Source organism: Hylobates moloch, unplaced genomic scaffold (genome assembly GCF_009828535.3).
Source record: "Hylobates moloch isolate HMO894 unplaced genomic scaffold, HMol_V3 SCAFFOLD_23, whole genome shotgun sequence".
Taxonomy (NCBI): domain Eukaryota; kingdom Metazoa; phylum Chordata; class Mammalia; order Primates; family Hylobatidae; genus Hylobates; species Hylobates moloch.
In genome coordinates, this window is record NW_026652298.1 from 6,606,248 (window position 1) to 6,622,076 (window position 15,829).

Sequence of the window (15,829 nt, forward strand, 5' to 3'; positions counted from 1 at the left end):
GGAGTTCCAGCCTGGGAAACATAGTGAGACCTTGTCTCTATAAAAAAAGAAGAAAATACAGAAAATAAACCAAATCCTTACCCATCATTCTACAAGGGACATATTTCTACACTGGAGATGCCTGAGTTGTCCTTTCCAGTTGAGGAGCTGTATATATTTAAAAAGTAGAACTATATCTGAGATTGAAATACTTCTCCAATCCCCATACACCTCCTTTTTTAGACTCTGTTAACCATTATTAAATCTCCAGATTTCTATATGTTCCTGAAGTTTAATTTGGGAACTTGACCCTCCCAGCAGTATGGAATTTAGAGGCCTGGAATTCTTCTCTACAAACTAATAAGTACTGAGTGGGAAGCAGAATGACTCGGGTGTGAGTTGAGTTCCCTTTTCAGAGACAGAATGGCATGAGATTGACAGCAGGCATTCTGAAGTCAGACACACCTGGTTTCAAATCCCAGCTCAGTCACTGACTGGTCATATGACCTTGGGCATGTTACTTAACCAGTCTGAACCTTGGTTCCTCCTCTACAAACTTGGAACAAAAATGATTCCTAACTCACAGGATAATAAGTAGAATTTTCATTATCTATGGCTGTGTAACAAATTATTCCAAAACTTAGTCATTCAAACCAATAATTTCTTTATTTTTCCTTTTTTTTTTTTTTTGAGAGCAATTCAAGGGAAGGGTAAATAGACCCCACCTCTTTTTTTTTTTTCTTTGAGACGGAGTCTCACTCTTGTTGCCCAGGCTGGAGTGCAATGGCATGATCTCGGCTCACTGCAACCTCTGCCTCCCGGGTGCAAGCGATTCGCCTGCCTCAGCCTCCCAAGTAGCTGGGATTACAAGCGCCCACCACCATGCCCAGTTAATTTTTTTTTTTTTTTTTTGTATTTTTAGTAAAGACGGGGTTTCACTGTGTTGGACAGGCTGGTCTTGAACTCTGGCCCTCAGGTGATCCACCCACTTTGGCCTCCCAAAGTGCTGGGATTACAGGCATGAGCCACTGGGCCCGGCCTTTTTTTTTTTTTTTTTTGTGACGGAGTCTCACTCTGTCACACAGGCTGGAGTGCAGTGGCATGATCTCGACTCACTACAACCTCTGCCTCCAGAGTTCAAGCAATTCTCATACCTTAGCCTCCCGAGTAGCTGGGATTACAGGCGCGTGCCACCATGCACTGCTGATTTTCGTATTTTTAGTAGAGATGTGGTTTCGCCATGTTGGCCAGGCTGGTCTCGAACTCCTGACCCCGTGTGATCCACCCACCTTGGCATCCCAAAGTTCTGGGATTACATGCATGAGCCACTGCGCCCAGCTGCTTCGATTTTCCATCTACAAAATAGCAGTAACAAGTATATCTACCTCACAGAATTATTATAAAGGTTAAATGAAATATCACATGTAGGCCGGGGGTGGTGGCTCACGCATGTAATCCTAACACTCTGGCAGGCCGAGGCAGGCAGATCCCTTGAGGCCAGGAGTTCAATACCAGCATGGCCAACATGGCGAAACCTCATCTCTTCTAAAAATATAAAAATTAGCCAGGCATGGTGGTGCACGTCTGTAATCCTAGCTACTCAGGAGGCTGAGGCAGGAGAATTGCTTTTACCCAGGAGGCATAAGTTATGGTGAGCTGAGATCAAGCCACTGCACTCCAGCCTGGGTGACAGAGCAAGACTCTGTCTGAAAAAATAAAAAATAAAATGAAATATTATATGTAAAAAGCATAGAAAAGTTGATTTAAGAAAGAAATTTTTTGTGGCCAGGCGCGGTGGCTCAAGCCTGTAATCCCAGCACTTTAGGAGGCCAAGGCAGGTGGATCACCTGAGGTCGGGTGTTCGAGACCTGCCTGATCAACATGGAGAATACAAAAAATACAAAAATCTCTACTAAAAATACAAAATTAGCCAGGCGTGGTAGTGAATGGCTATAATCCCAGCTACTCAGGAGGCTGAGGCAGGAGAATAGCTTGAACCCAGGAGGTGGAGGTTGCGGTGAGCCGAGATTGCACCATCGCACTCCAGCCTGGACAATAGAGCAAAACTCTGTCTGAAAAAAAAAGAAAAAGAAATTTTTCAGGCCGGGCACGGTGGCTCACGCCTGTAATCCCAGCACTTTGGGAGGCCGAGGTGGGTGGATCACAAGGTCAGGAGATCGAGACTATCCCGGCTAACACGGTGAAACCGTCTCTACTAAAAATACAAAAAATTAGCCTGGCGTGGTGGCGGGCACCTGTAGTCCCAGCTACTCGGGAGGCTGAGGCAGGAGAATGGCGTGAACCCAGAAGGTGGAGCTTACAGTGAGCCGAGATCGTGCCACTGCACAACCCAGAAGGTGGAGCTTACAGTGAGCCGAGATCGTGCCACTGCACCCCAGCCTGGGCGACAGAGTGAGACTCCACCTCAAAAAAAAAAAAGAAATTTTTCAGCTGAGCACGGTGGCTCACACCTGTAATCCTAGCACTTTGGAAGGCCAAGGCAGGTGGATTACCTGAGGTCAAGAGTGCAAGACCAGCCTGGCCAACATGGTGAAACCCCGTCTCTACTAAAAATACAAAAATTAGCCAGGCGTGGTGGCACACGCCTGTAATCCCAGCTACTCAGGACACTGAAGCAGAAGAATTGCTTGAACCCAGGAGACGGAGGTTGCATTGAGCCGAGATCATGCCACTGCACTCCGGCCTGGATGACAGAGGAGACTCTGTCTAAAAAAAAAAAAAGAAAGAAACTATTCTTCAGACTTATTGTGGTACCAATATAAGGTATGGTTCTAGGTAATTTTCTCCAGACTGTCAACTAGTTGTCTCAACATTCATAAGATAATCCTTTCTTCTATTTAGTAGTGTCTTTGTGTTATACATTAAAAGATCATTTGTAATAAGGTTCTATTCCTGAGGTTCCTATTTTAGTCCCATGAATCTATTTATTTGTTCCATTATTTAAATTATTGTTGCATCATAATGTCATTTACCATCTTGACAGCGACTGTCTCCTCTTTACTCTCGTTTTTAAAGCTATTCTTTGATACCTTAACCTGTTTAGTGAACTTTTTTAATTTTTTAAGACAAACTCTCACTCTGTCACCCAGACTGGAGTGCAGTGGTACAATCTTAACTCACCGCAGCCTCAATCTCCCAGGCTCAAGTGATCCTCCTGCCTCAGGCTCCTGAGGAGCTAGGACTAAAGGCATGCGCTACTATACCTGGCTAATTTTTTAAAATGGTTTTTTTGTAGAGACAAGGTCTCACTATGTTGCCCAGGCTGGTCTCCGCCTCCTGGGCTTTAAGTGATCCTCCCACCTCAGCTTCCCAAATTGCTAGGGTTATAGTTGTGAACCACCGCACCCAGCCTAGTGAACTTTTTGTTTTTTCTCACTCACAGTTGTGACCAGTGAACTTTACATCAGTTTCATCTACTTCTCAGAAAAATCTTATTGGTTTAGCATGTTGTTCAAAGTCCTAAAAAAAATAAAAATAAAAATCATATTAGTATTTTGGTTGGAATGATATTTAGTTAAAACTTCATTTGAAAATATATTATTTTTCTTTTTTCTCCTTCCAGAAACCTTTAGCTCATGTCATCTTTAAATTTCCAGTAATACAATCCTTTTCTTTTTTTCTTCTTTTGAGACGGAGTCTCACTCTGTCACCCACGCTGGAGTGCAGCAGTGCAATCTAGGCTCACTGCAACCTCTGCCTCCAGGGTTTAAGTGATTCTTGTGCCTCAGTCTCCCAAGTAGCCAGGACTACAGGCGTGCACCACCATGCCAGCTAATTTTTGTATTTTTTAGTAGAGACAGGGTTTGACCATGTTGGTCAGGCTGGTCTCAAACTCCTGGCCTCAAGTGATTCTCCCGCCTTGGCCTCCCAAAGTGCTAAGATTACAGGTGTGCGCCACTGTGCCTGGCCTCAGTAATACAATCTTTCCTTAAGTATATTCTGGGTATTTTTTTGTTTGTTTGTGGTCTTTTTGTTTCTTTGTTTTTGTTTTGTTTTGTTTTTTAGTATTCCTGTCTTGGCACCTTAAGTATATTCTCAAGGTTTTTTTGCCCTTTTAGTGGCAATTATCTGTTTCTTTTATCATAATATTTTCAAGGTGGTTTGTGCTGGTGGATAAGCATACATTTTATCATTTATTTACTCTTTTTTCCTTTTATATTAAATGTCAGTTGTAGAGGGCCAGGTGCAGTGGCTCATGCCTGTAATCCCAACACTTCGGGAGGCCAAGACGAGCAGATCACCTGAGGTCAGTAGTCGAGACCAGCCTGGCCATCATGGTGAAACCTCATTTCTACTAAAAAATACAAAAAATTAGCTGGGTGTGATGACACACACCTGTAATCCCAGCTAGTTAGGAGGCTGAAGCAGGAGAATTGTTTGAACCTGGGAGGCGGAAGTTGCAGTGAGCCAAGATCATGCCACTGCATTCCAGCCTGGAGGACAAGAGCACAACTCAGTCTCAAAAAAAAAAAAAAAAAAAGTCAGTTGTAGAGAATTCAGTTAATCATATCTCTCAGCCAGGCGCGGTGGCTCAAGCCTGTAATCCCAGCACTTTGGGAGGCCGAGGCGGGCGGATCACGAGGTCAGGAGATCGAGACCATCCTGGCTAACACGGTGAAACCCCGTCTCTACTAAAAACACAAAAAATTAGCCAGGCGTGTTGGCGGGCGCCTGTATTCCCAGCTACTCGGGAGGCTGAGGCAGGAGAATGGCGTGAACCCAGGAGGTGGAGGTTGCGGTGAGCCAAGATCGTGCCACTGCACTCCAGCCTGGGGGACAGAGAAAGACTCCGTCTCAAAAAAAAAAAAAAAAATCATATCTCTCAATTCATTGCTTAATATAAAGTCAGCTACATAATGCCTACTACTGGGTTTGTTTGTTTGTTTTGTTTTTGAGACAGAGTTTTGCTCTTGTTGCCCAGGCTGGAGTGCAATGGTGCAATCTCAGCTCATGGCAACCTGCCCCTCCCGGGTTCAAGCAATTCTCCTGCCTCAGCCTCCCAAGTAGCTGGGATTACAGGCATGTGCCACCACACCTAGCTAATTTTGTGTTTTTAGTAGAGACAGGGTTTTACCATGTTGGTAAGGCTGGTCTTGAACTCCTAACCTCAGGTGATCTGCCCACCTCGGCCTCCCAAAGTGTTGGGATTATAGGCGTGAGCCACCATACCCAACCTGGTTCATTTTTAAAATTTATTTTTGTTTCCTTCAATGTAGACACCAGTGAGAATTGCTGTGTTCTGCATAAAGAATGCCCCAATCTTGAATCCCATTTTTTTCTCCTCACATTGATGTTCTTTTGCTGTTGTTGTTTGTTTTTAGAAAAGAAATGAAGTTTCGAGATGTTGCCCAGACTAGTCTCGAACTCCTAGGCACAAGTGATCCGCCTGCCTTGGCCTCCCAAAGTGCTGGAATTACAGGAGTGAGACACCGTGCCCAGCCTCTAATGTATGTGTGTGTTTTTTTGTTTTGTAGAGATGAGGTCTTGCTATGCTGCCTAGGCTGTTCTTGAACATCAGAGCTCAAGCAATCCTCCTGCCTCAGCCTCCCAAAGTGCTGGGATTACAGGTGTGAGCCACTGCACACAGCCTAATATGTTTTATATAGGTTATAAACACATTTCTATGAGTTTTAATTTACATAAATGATATATGGTTTTTTTTTGTTTGCTTTGTTTTTGTTTTTTGAGAGAGAGTCTCTGTCACTCAGGCTCAAGCAATCCTCTTGCCTCAACCTCTGGAATAGATGGAACCACAGGCATGCACCACCACATCCAGCTAATTTTTTTTAGTTTTTCATAGAGATGGGGTCTCCCTAGGTTGCCCAGGCTTGTTTGTTCTATTTCTTACTTCTTTACTCTTCAGCATTATGTTTTTGTTTTTGAGACAGAGTCTTGCTCTGACGCTCAGGCTAGAATGCAGTGGCATGATCACAGCTCACTGCAGCTTCAACCTCCTGGGTTCAAGGGACACTCCCACCTCAGCCTCTCCAGTAGCTGGGACTGCTGGAAAGAATATCTTTGTATGACTGTCCTTCAGACCTGTGCAAGAATTTCCCTGGCATATGCACAATATATCCAGAGATAATTGAGTCAGAGGTATATACTAACTTTTTTCACCGAATTCTGTCAGAATGCTTTCTAGAATACCTGAATCAGTTTACCCTACTTTCCCATATACTTGCCAAACTGAGATGTAGCATTCTTTGTCATTTTTGCCAATCTGATGAGTGTCTAACGGTATAATGTCTTTGCTTTAATTTTTATTTGCTTTCTAGTGAGGATGATTATGTCTTCATTATTTGTTAGCCCTTTGGACTTCTCTTGCTTCGGATTGCCTAGTCATATCTTTTTCCTATTTTTCTACTGAGTTTCCAATATTTTCTTGCTGATTTGCTGGGTTATTTATATTCTAGTTTTGATGCCCTGAAGGTTTTAGCCATTGCTATTATCTTTTCCAACTCAGTCACCTGTCTCATAAGTTTGTACTTCATTGAACACAAATCTTTAAATTTTATGCAGTCACATTCAATTTTTTTTTCTTTTTCTATTTATTTATTTATTTGAGACAGAGTTTTACTCTTGTCACCCTGGCTGGGGTGCAGTGCACAATTTCAGCTCACTGCAACCTCCGCTTCCCAGGTTCAAGCAATTCTTCTGCCTCAGCCTCCTGAGTAGATGGGGTTACAGGCATGTGCCACCACGCCCAGTTAATTTTGTATTTTTAGTAGAGACAAGTATCACCATGTTGGTCAGGCTGGTCTCGAGCTCTTGACCTCAGGTGATCTGCCCGCCTCGAGTTCCCAAAGTGCTGGGATTACAGGCATGAGCCACCTCGCCTAGCCCCTCATTTTTTTATTTTTAATCTCATGTTGGTATTTTGGATCTTGCCCAAGTTTTCCTCCTGATTCACAAACATAGTCCCCTGCGTTTTCTATTAATATTATTTTAGTAGATAGTAGAATCCATTTTGAGTCCCCTTTACACATGGTAAAAACAGAGAGTTCGAGCTTGATTTTTCTCTGTAAAACTGTAAGCCAGATTTATCATGCCACCTAAGAAACAATCCATCCTTTTGTTATTGTTTTGTGGTGCTACCTTTATCAAATATCAAGGCTTGCTCCTGTAATCCCAACACTTTGGGAGGCTGAGGCAGGAGGATCACTGGAGGCCAGGAATTCAAGACCAGCCTGGGCAAAATAGCAGGACCCCCGTCTCTAGAAACAACTAACCAACCAAACAACCAAAACAAATGTTTTAATTTAATCACACTTGTTTCTCACAGGAATAAAACAATTATTAATCATATCATGAGTGTCAGAATGTCTTTAGATCTGTATCAAGCCCCTAGAATTCTTGCCTACTTAAGTCCTTTACACATGGATTATTTATTTATTTATTTATTTATTTATTTATTTATTTATTTATTTATTTTCAAGACAGAGTTTCACTCTTGTCCCTCAGGCTGGAGTGCAATGGTGAGATCTTGGCTCACTGCAACCTCTGCCTCCCAGGTTCAAGTGATTCTCCTGCCTCAGCCTCACGAGTAGCTAGGATTACAGGTGCACGCCACCACCACCACGCCCAGCTAATTTTTGTATTTTTAGTAGAGATGGGGTTTCGCCATGTTGGCCAAGCTGGTCTCGAACTCCTGACCTCAGGTGATCTGCCGGCCTCAGCCTCCCAAAGTGCTGGGATTACAGGCGTGAGCCGCCACGCCCGGCCCTTTTCACATGGATTTTTCAGGCTTGGGGGTTTCTTCCTTGCCCATTCTTCAGACCGCACAATACAAGTGACCAGAATATGGGGGACCTTTATCAGGTACCCTAGTTGTTGTATGGAGTTGGTTGACAAGCCCCATTTTGCAGGAACTTGTGTCTACTCTTCTATTCCCTTGATTTGAATTCTTAGTATGCCTCATTTTCCATGAACTGGATTATTTCAGGTTTTTGGTCTCTAGTCTAAAACTGCTGTTACTGCTGATACTTGCTCTCCAAATGTTAATCCCCTCCCTAGGAAGCTCCACATCCCTCCCAGTTTGTCTTCTTTCTGAGGTCCCTGTTAAATTTCTCTCACTCTATCTGCCTGTGCAAAGATGAGATAAAAATGAAATTTTCAACCATAATGTCCATCAAAGGAGGGTAGATCCTGGTAAATAAAAGCCTTTTTGTTCTACTGAACATTTGGGTGTGTTTGGATACGCAAAACTGGGTCCAGATCTTAGCTTGGAAGTAGACAGCAGTGAGAACTGCTGTGTTCTGTATAAAGAATAAGAATTTGCATTTGGGGGCTGCAGTTCAGGAAGGAGAGGGTGCTGAAATGATACAAGACCCAGGAGAGAAGAGAAACAATCTAGCCAGGGTGTTACTAAATACCTATATGAGTCAGAAGCCAATAGAAAAATTCCTTGGGGCCGGGCACGGTGGCTCACGCCTGTAATCCCAGCACTTTGGGAGGCCGAGGCGGGCGGATCACGAGGTCAGGAGATGGAGACCATCCTGGCTAACATGGTGAAACCCCATCTCTACTAAAAAATACAAAAAATTAGCCAAGCGAGGTGGCGAGTGCCTGTAGTCCCAGCTACTCGGGAGGCTGAGGCAGGAGAATGGCGTGAACCCGTGAGATCGCGCCACTGCACTCCAACCTGGGTGACAGAGCGAGACTCCGTCTCAAAAAAAAAGAAAAAAAGAAAAAGAAAAATTCCTTGGAAAAGAACTTTTAAGAAGTATCTAGTATTTGGCTGGGAGTGGTAGCTCATGCCTGTAATCCCAGAACTTTGGGAGGCTGAGGCAGGCAGATCATCTGAGATCAGGAGTTCAAGACCAGCCTGGCCCACATGGCGAAACCCTATATACTAAAAATACAAAAATTAACTAGGAGTGGTGGCATGTGCCTATAGTCGCAGCTACTCGGGAAGCTGAGGCAGGAGAATCGCTTGAAGTCGGGAGGCAAAAGTTGCAGTGAACTGAGATCGCACCACTGCATTCCAGCCTGGGTGATAGGACAAGACTCTGTCTCAAAAAAAAAAAAGAAGTATCTAGTATTCAAGTGGAAGGGTTCATGTTATCGAGCTGTGAATACTCATACCTCATTCATTTTCACTCCCCAAATTTTCACCAAAGTCTGATAAAAAACAAAAATGTACTGGGTGCAGTGGCTCACACCTGTTAAATTCCCAAACTTTGGGAGGCTGAGGTGGGAGGATCACTTGAGGCCAGGAGTTGAAGACCAGCTTGGGTGACATGATGAGACCTTGTCTCTAGAAAAAAAAATGTTAAAGAATTAGCTGAGCATGATGGCATGTGTCTGTGGTAGCAGCTACTTGGGAGGCTGAGGTGGGAAGATCACTTGAGCCTAAGAAGTTGAGGCTGCAGTGAGCCATGATCTTGCCACTGCACTCCAGCCTGGGCAACAGAGCAAGAACTTGTCTCAAAAAACAAAAGCAAAAATGCCTCATGTTGGCTGGGCAAAGTGGCTCATGCCTATAATCTCAGCACTTTGGGAGGCTGAGGCGGTTGGATCACATGAGGTCAGGAGTTTGAGACCAGCCTGATCAATATGGTGAAACTCCGTCTCTACTAAAAATACAAAAATTTGTGGTGATGTGTGCCTGTAGTCCCAGCTACTCAGGAGGCTGAGACAGGAGAATTGCTTGAATCTGGGAGGCAGAGGTTGCAGTGAGCAGAGATTGCGCTATTTGCACTTCTAGCCTGAGCGACACAGCAAGACTCCGTCTAGCCGGGCGCGGTGGCTCACGCTTGTAATCCCAGCACTTTGGGAGGCCGAGGCGGGCGGATCACGAGGTCAGGAGATCGAGACCACGGTGAAACCCCGTCTCTACTAAAAATACAAAAAATTAGCCGGGCGTGGTGGCGGGCGCCTGTAGTCCCAGCTACTCGGAGAGGCTGAGACAGGAGAATGGTGTGAACCCGGGAGGAGGAGCTTGCAGTGAGCTGAGATTGCGCCACTGCACTCCAGCCTGGGTGACAGAGCGAGACTCCGTCTCAAAAAAAAAAAAAAAAAAAAGACTCCGTCTAAAAAAAAAAAAAAAATTCACGTTAACAGATAATAACATCTGTGGAGGTGGGTGTGGGGTGGGAGGTGAGCAGTGGAGTGAGTAGTGGTATTATAAGTATGTATCCATTGAAACAGGTAATGAAATTAACCAATGGATCCGCATGGTGCAGAATGAAACACCTGTGTAAGAAATAAGGTGACAATCTATTAACTGACCCTGCTTAGTGGAAGCCAGAAGCAGAGAAGATCAAGGAGAAGGAGGAGGAGGAAGAAGAATGAAGAGGTGAAAACAGCTAATACTGACAAGGCATGCCAGGATTTGTTCTAAATGCTTTGTTTATACATATAAAGGTGACCATGAGAACGTTATACCTTCCCCAACATCTACCTCCTCCCTCCCAGAGAGTCACAGAAATCTTAGGGAGGGCTTTGGACTTCCCATAGTAAGTAACTAGCATTCAGGCCAATCTTGTCTAGATGTCATATGTAGGAGACTTCAGATAACACCTGGGTAGCATTTAAGCTTTAGCTCTTACTTCCAAGAATGCTCCAAGGGAGGTTTAAGCCATAGTACAATGTTGTATCACAGCTTCCTTCTAGCTTCTAGTCCTGAAAGTGCCCTCAAACTCATCATTAGAGCATACCTTTATTGTATTTTTAAGTGTATCATAACTATTGTGTATATTTAAATAGGCAAAAGTTCCTTTTGTGGACCTTGATTACACACACATACACACACACACACACACACTCTTTTTCTTTTTTTTTCCTTTTTTTTTTGTGATGGAGTCTCACTCTCACTCTGTCGCCCAGGCTGGAGTGCAGTGGCATGATCTCGGCTCACTGCAACTTCCGCCTCCCCGGTTCAAGCGATTCTCCTCCCCAGTAGCTGGGACTACAGGCCCGCCACCCGGCCCCGCTATTTTTGTATTTTTAGTAGAGGCGAGGTTTCACCATATTGGCCAGGACGGTCTCGATCTGTTGACCTCGTGATCCGCCCCAAGCGAGGCAGATCCCAAAAGTGCTGGGATTACAGGCTTGAGCCACCGGGCCCGGTCCAGAACCTGTTTTTTAAAGTCACCCTTGAAGGGCTCCTCTGATGCTTTCCTCAATGGTTAAGGCAGCTCTTGGCTGCCCTCTTCTGGGATCAGGTCTCCAAGCCACCCATTCCTGTTGACCAGCAACCCTTTTAGGTCCCATCTTGCCTGTGAGCTAGGACTGGTGGGACCACCACAGCTGTATAGCTTGACTTTCTTCTACTGCTGCCATAGGATCTGAGCAGTGCTATTTTACCTATAAATACAACCTCTTGGGCTCAAGCTATCTTCCTGCCTCAGCCTCCCAAGTAGCTGGGACTATAGGCATGTGCCAATGTACCCAGCTAATTTTTTTTCTTTTCTTCTTTTTTTTTTTGTAGAGATGGGTTCCACTATGTTAACCCAGGCTGGTCTTGAACTCCTGGTCTCAAGCGATTCTCCTGCCTCAGCTTCCCAAAGTGGTGGGATTACAAGCATGAGCCACCCTGCCCAGCCAGCATATATATTTTTGTCTTTTAAATTTTTTTAGCTATTTTACCAACAAGGGAGATTTTATTGGGGGGAAAAAAAGAAATCCTGAGGCCTCTCAGATAATAAAACCTTAGGCGGATTCAACAAAAACAGATAACATTATCTGGCACTGTCTATTAAATTATCTTATCTAAAAATGTCACATGTAGATTGTAAGCCATAACCACTAATAAATACCTCAAAGTGCTTTTTAAAAAATAATAATTGTGGCCGGGCGCGGTGGCTCACGCTTGTAATCCCAGCACTTTGGGAGGCCGAGGCGGGCGGATCACGAGGTCAGGAGATCGAGACCACGGTGAAACCCCGTCTCTACTAAAAATACAAAAAAAATTAGCCGGGCGTAGTGGCGGGCGCCTGTAGTCCCAGCTACTCGGAGAGGCTGAGACAGGAGAATGGCGTGAACCCGGGAGGCGGAGCTTGCAGTGAGCCGAGAGCGCGCCACTGCACTCCAGCCTGGGCGACAGAGCGAGACTCCGTCTCAAAAAAAAAAAAAATAATAATAATAATAATAATAATAATTGCTCACATCATTCTGAGATGGCTAATTTTTATCTTTTATTTTTATTTTTTTAAAATATATGCTTTTATTTTTCCGTGATTACAAACACAACTGAATATCAAATGCACAAAGTAAGAATTACACGGGGAAAAAAAAATCAGATACGTTCATATATATATCACCTTGTCAAGGCTATTTCCGCCCAGAATAACCTTGGTTTGCCAGGGCCAATAGAAAGAAGTCACAAAATCGCCTTTAGTCAAATTTGTGTTTGCTTTCTTCTATAATTCCAATACCTCCACCATCAACGACTTGAGATAGCTGCCAAGGTGTTATATAATCAGTGCCAGTGTCTTCATTCATTCTACAACGAAGGCTGTCACTTCACACTTGGAAGGTTGTACAGCGGCTGGGCAGAGGCGCTCCTCACTTCCCAGACACGGCGGCGGCCAGGCAGAGGCGCTCCTCACATCCCAGACGATGGGCGGCCGGGCAGAGGCGCTCCTCACTTCCCAGACGGGGTGGCGGCCGAGCAGAGGCTGTAATCTTAGCACTTTGGGAGTCCAAGGCAGGCGGCTGTGAGGTGGAGGTTGTAGCAAGCCGCGATCAGGCCACTGTACTCCAGCCTGGCCAACACGGCGAAACCCCGTCTCCACCAAAAATAGAGAAACCAGGCAGGCGTGGTGGTGTGCGCCTGCGATCCCAGGTATTTGGCAGGCCGAGAAAGGAGAATCACGGGAGCCCGAGGCAGGGAGGTGGCGGTGAGCCGAGATAAGGGAGGGAAGGAGGGAAGGAAGGAACGAGGGAAGGAAGGAAGGAGGGAAGGAAGGAAGGAAGGAAGGAAGGAAGGAAGGAAGGAAGGAAGGATCGATCTTATAATTTTTTTTTTTTTTTTTTGAGACAGAGTCTCTCTGTCGCCCAGGCTGGAGTGCAGTGGCGCGATCTCGGCTCACTGCAGGCTCCGCCCCCCGGGGTTCACGCCATTCTCCTGCCTCAGCCTCCCGAGTAGCTGGGACTACAGGCGCCCGCCATCTCGCCCGGCTAATTTTTTGTATTTTTAGTAGAGACGGGGTTTCACTGTGTTGGCCAGGATGGTCTCGATCTCCTGACCTCGTGATCCGCCCGCCTCGGCCTCCCAAAGTGCTGGGATTACAGGCGTGAGCCACCGCGCCCGGCCGATCTTATAATTTTTAAAAATATTTTTCTTTCTGGCCAGGAGCAGTGGCTCAGACCTGTAATCCCAGCACTTCGGAAGGCTGAGGCAGGAGGATCGCTTGAGTCCAGGAGTGCAAGACTAGCCTGAGCAACATAGCAAGACCCTGTCTCTACAACAATTTAAAAATAAAAAAAAATAGCCAGGTGTGGTGACACATGCCTATAGTCCCAGCTACTTGAGAGGCTGAGGTGGGAGGATCACTTGAGTCTGAGAGGTCGAGACTGCAGTGAGGCCTGATCTTGCTACTGTCTCACCCTGGGTGACAGAGGGAGACCCTGTCTCAAAAAAAAATCTACATATCTATATATTATTATTACTTTATTTTTGTTTTTGAGACAGAGTCTTGCTCTGTTGCCCAGGATGGAGTGCAGTGGCACGATCTCAGCTCACTGCAACCTCTGCCTCCTGGGTCAAGCAATTCTCATGCCTCAGCCTCCCATTAGCTGGGATTACAGGCATGCGCCACTATGCCTGGCTAGTTTTTGTATTATTATTTATTTATTTTTGAGACAGAGTTTTGCTCTTGTTGCTCAGGCTGGAGTGCAATGATGCGATCTCAGCTCACTGCAACCTCTGCCTCCCAGGTTCAAGCGATTCTCCTGCCTCAGCCTCCCTAGTAGCTGGGATTATAGTTGCCCGCCACCATGCTTAGCTAATTTTTTGTATTTTTAGTAGAGATGGAATTTCACCACCATTTTGTCCAGGCTGGTCTTGAATTCCTGACCTCAGGTAATCCACCTGCCTCGGCCTCCCAAAGTGCTGGGATTACAGGCATGAACCACCTCACCTGGACTGACTTCATTTTTGTATAAAGTGAGAGACACTGATCAGGTTTCATTCTTCTGCATATGATATCCAGTTTTCCCAGCACCATTTACTGAAGATTTTTCTGCAATGTATATTCTTGGCACGTTTGTCAAAATCTATACATTGTAGATGTATAGATTTATTTCTGTATTCTCTATTCTGTTCCACTGATCTATGTGTTTGTTTTTCTGCCAGTATCATGCTGTTTTGGTTACTATAGCTCTGTAGTATGATTTGACATCCAATAATGTGATTTTGCAGTTTTATTCTTTTTGCTCAAGGTATATTTGGCTATTCTGGGGCTTATGTGGTTCCATATAAATTTTAGGGTTTTTTTTTCTATTTCTGTGAAGGATGTCACTGGTATTTTGATAGGAATTACACTGAATCTGTAGATTGCAACAATATTGATTCTTCCAATCCATGAACATAGAATATTGGAGTAACAATATTGATACTTTCAATCCATGAACATGGAATATCTTTCCTTTTTTGTGTGTTCTCTTCAATTTCTTGCATCAATGTTTTATAGTTTTCATTGCAGAGATTTTTCATTTCTTTGGTTTTGGTTAATTCCATTTATTTATTTATTTTATTTTATTTTTTTTTTTTGAGAAAGTCTCACTCTGTCACCCAGGTTGGAGTGCAGTGGTGTGATCTCGGCTGACTGCAACCTCCACATCCTGGGTTCAAGCAATTCTCCTTCCTCAGCCTCCCAAGTAGCTGGGACCACAGGCACCCACCATCATGCCTGGGTAAATTTTTTGGTATTTTTAGCAGAGATGGGGTTTCACCATGTTGGCCAGGCTGGTCTCCAACTCCTGACCTCCAGTGATCTGCCTGCCTCGGCCTCCCAAAGTGCTGGGATTACAGGTGTAAGTCACCAGGCCTGGCTGATTAACTCCTATGTATTCAATTTTATTTGTAGCTATTGTAAATGGGATTACTTTATTGATTTCTTTTTCATATTGTTTGCTATTGGCATATAGAAATGCTACTGATTTTTGTATGTAGATTTTGTATCCTACACTTTAGTGAATTTGTTTATCAGTTCTAATAGTTTTTTTGTGTGTGGAGTCTTGAGGTTTTTCCAAATACAAGATCATATCTGCAAACAAGGATAATTTGATTCCTTGCTTTCCAATTTGTTTTTTGTTTTTGTTTCCTTGTTTTTGAGACAGTGTCTCACTCTGTTTCCCAGGCTGCACTGCAGTGGCATGGTCATGGCTCACTGCAGCCTCTACCTCCCAAGCTCAGGTGATCCTCCCACCTCAGCCTCCTGAGTAGCTGGGACTACAGGGGCACACCTGCATACCCAGCCAATTGTGAGTGTGTGTGTGTGTATGTGTGTGTTTTGTAGAGATGGGGTTTCACAATGTTGCTTAGACTGGTCTTGAACTCCTGGACTCAAGTAATCTGCCCACCTCGGCCTCCCAAAGTGCTGAGATTTCAGATGTGAGCCACTGCACCCAGCGCTTTCTGATTTGGATGCCCTTTATTTCTTCCTCCTGTCTCATTGCTCCAGCTGACACTTCCAGTACTATGTGTAATAAAGTGCTGAAAGTGGGAATTCTTGTCATGTTCCAGATCTCAGAGGAAAGGTTTTCAATTCCTCACAATTCAGTATGATACTAGCTATGGATCTGTTGTTTACGGCTTTACTATGTTGAAGTATATTCCTTCTGAACCCAGGATTTTTTAGGGTTTTTGTTATTAAGGGATATT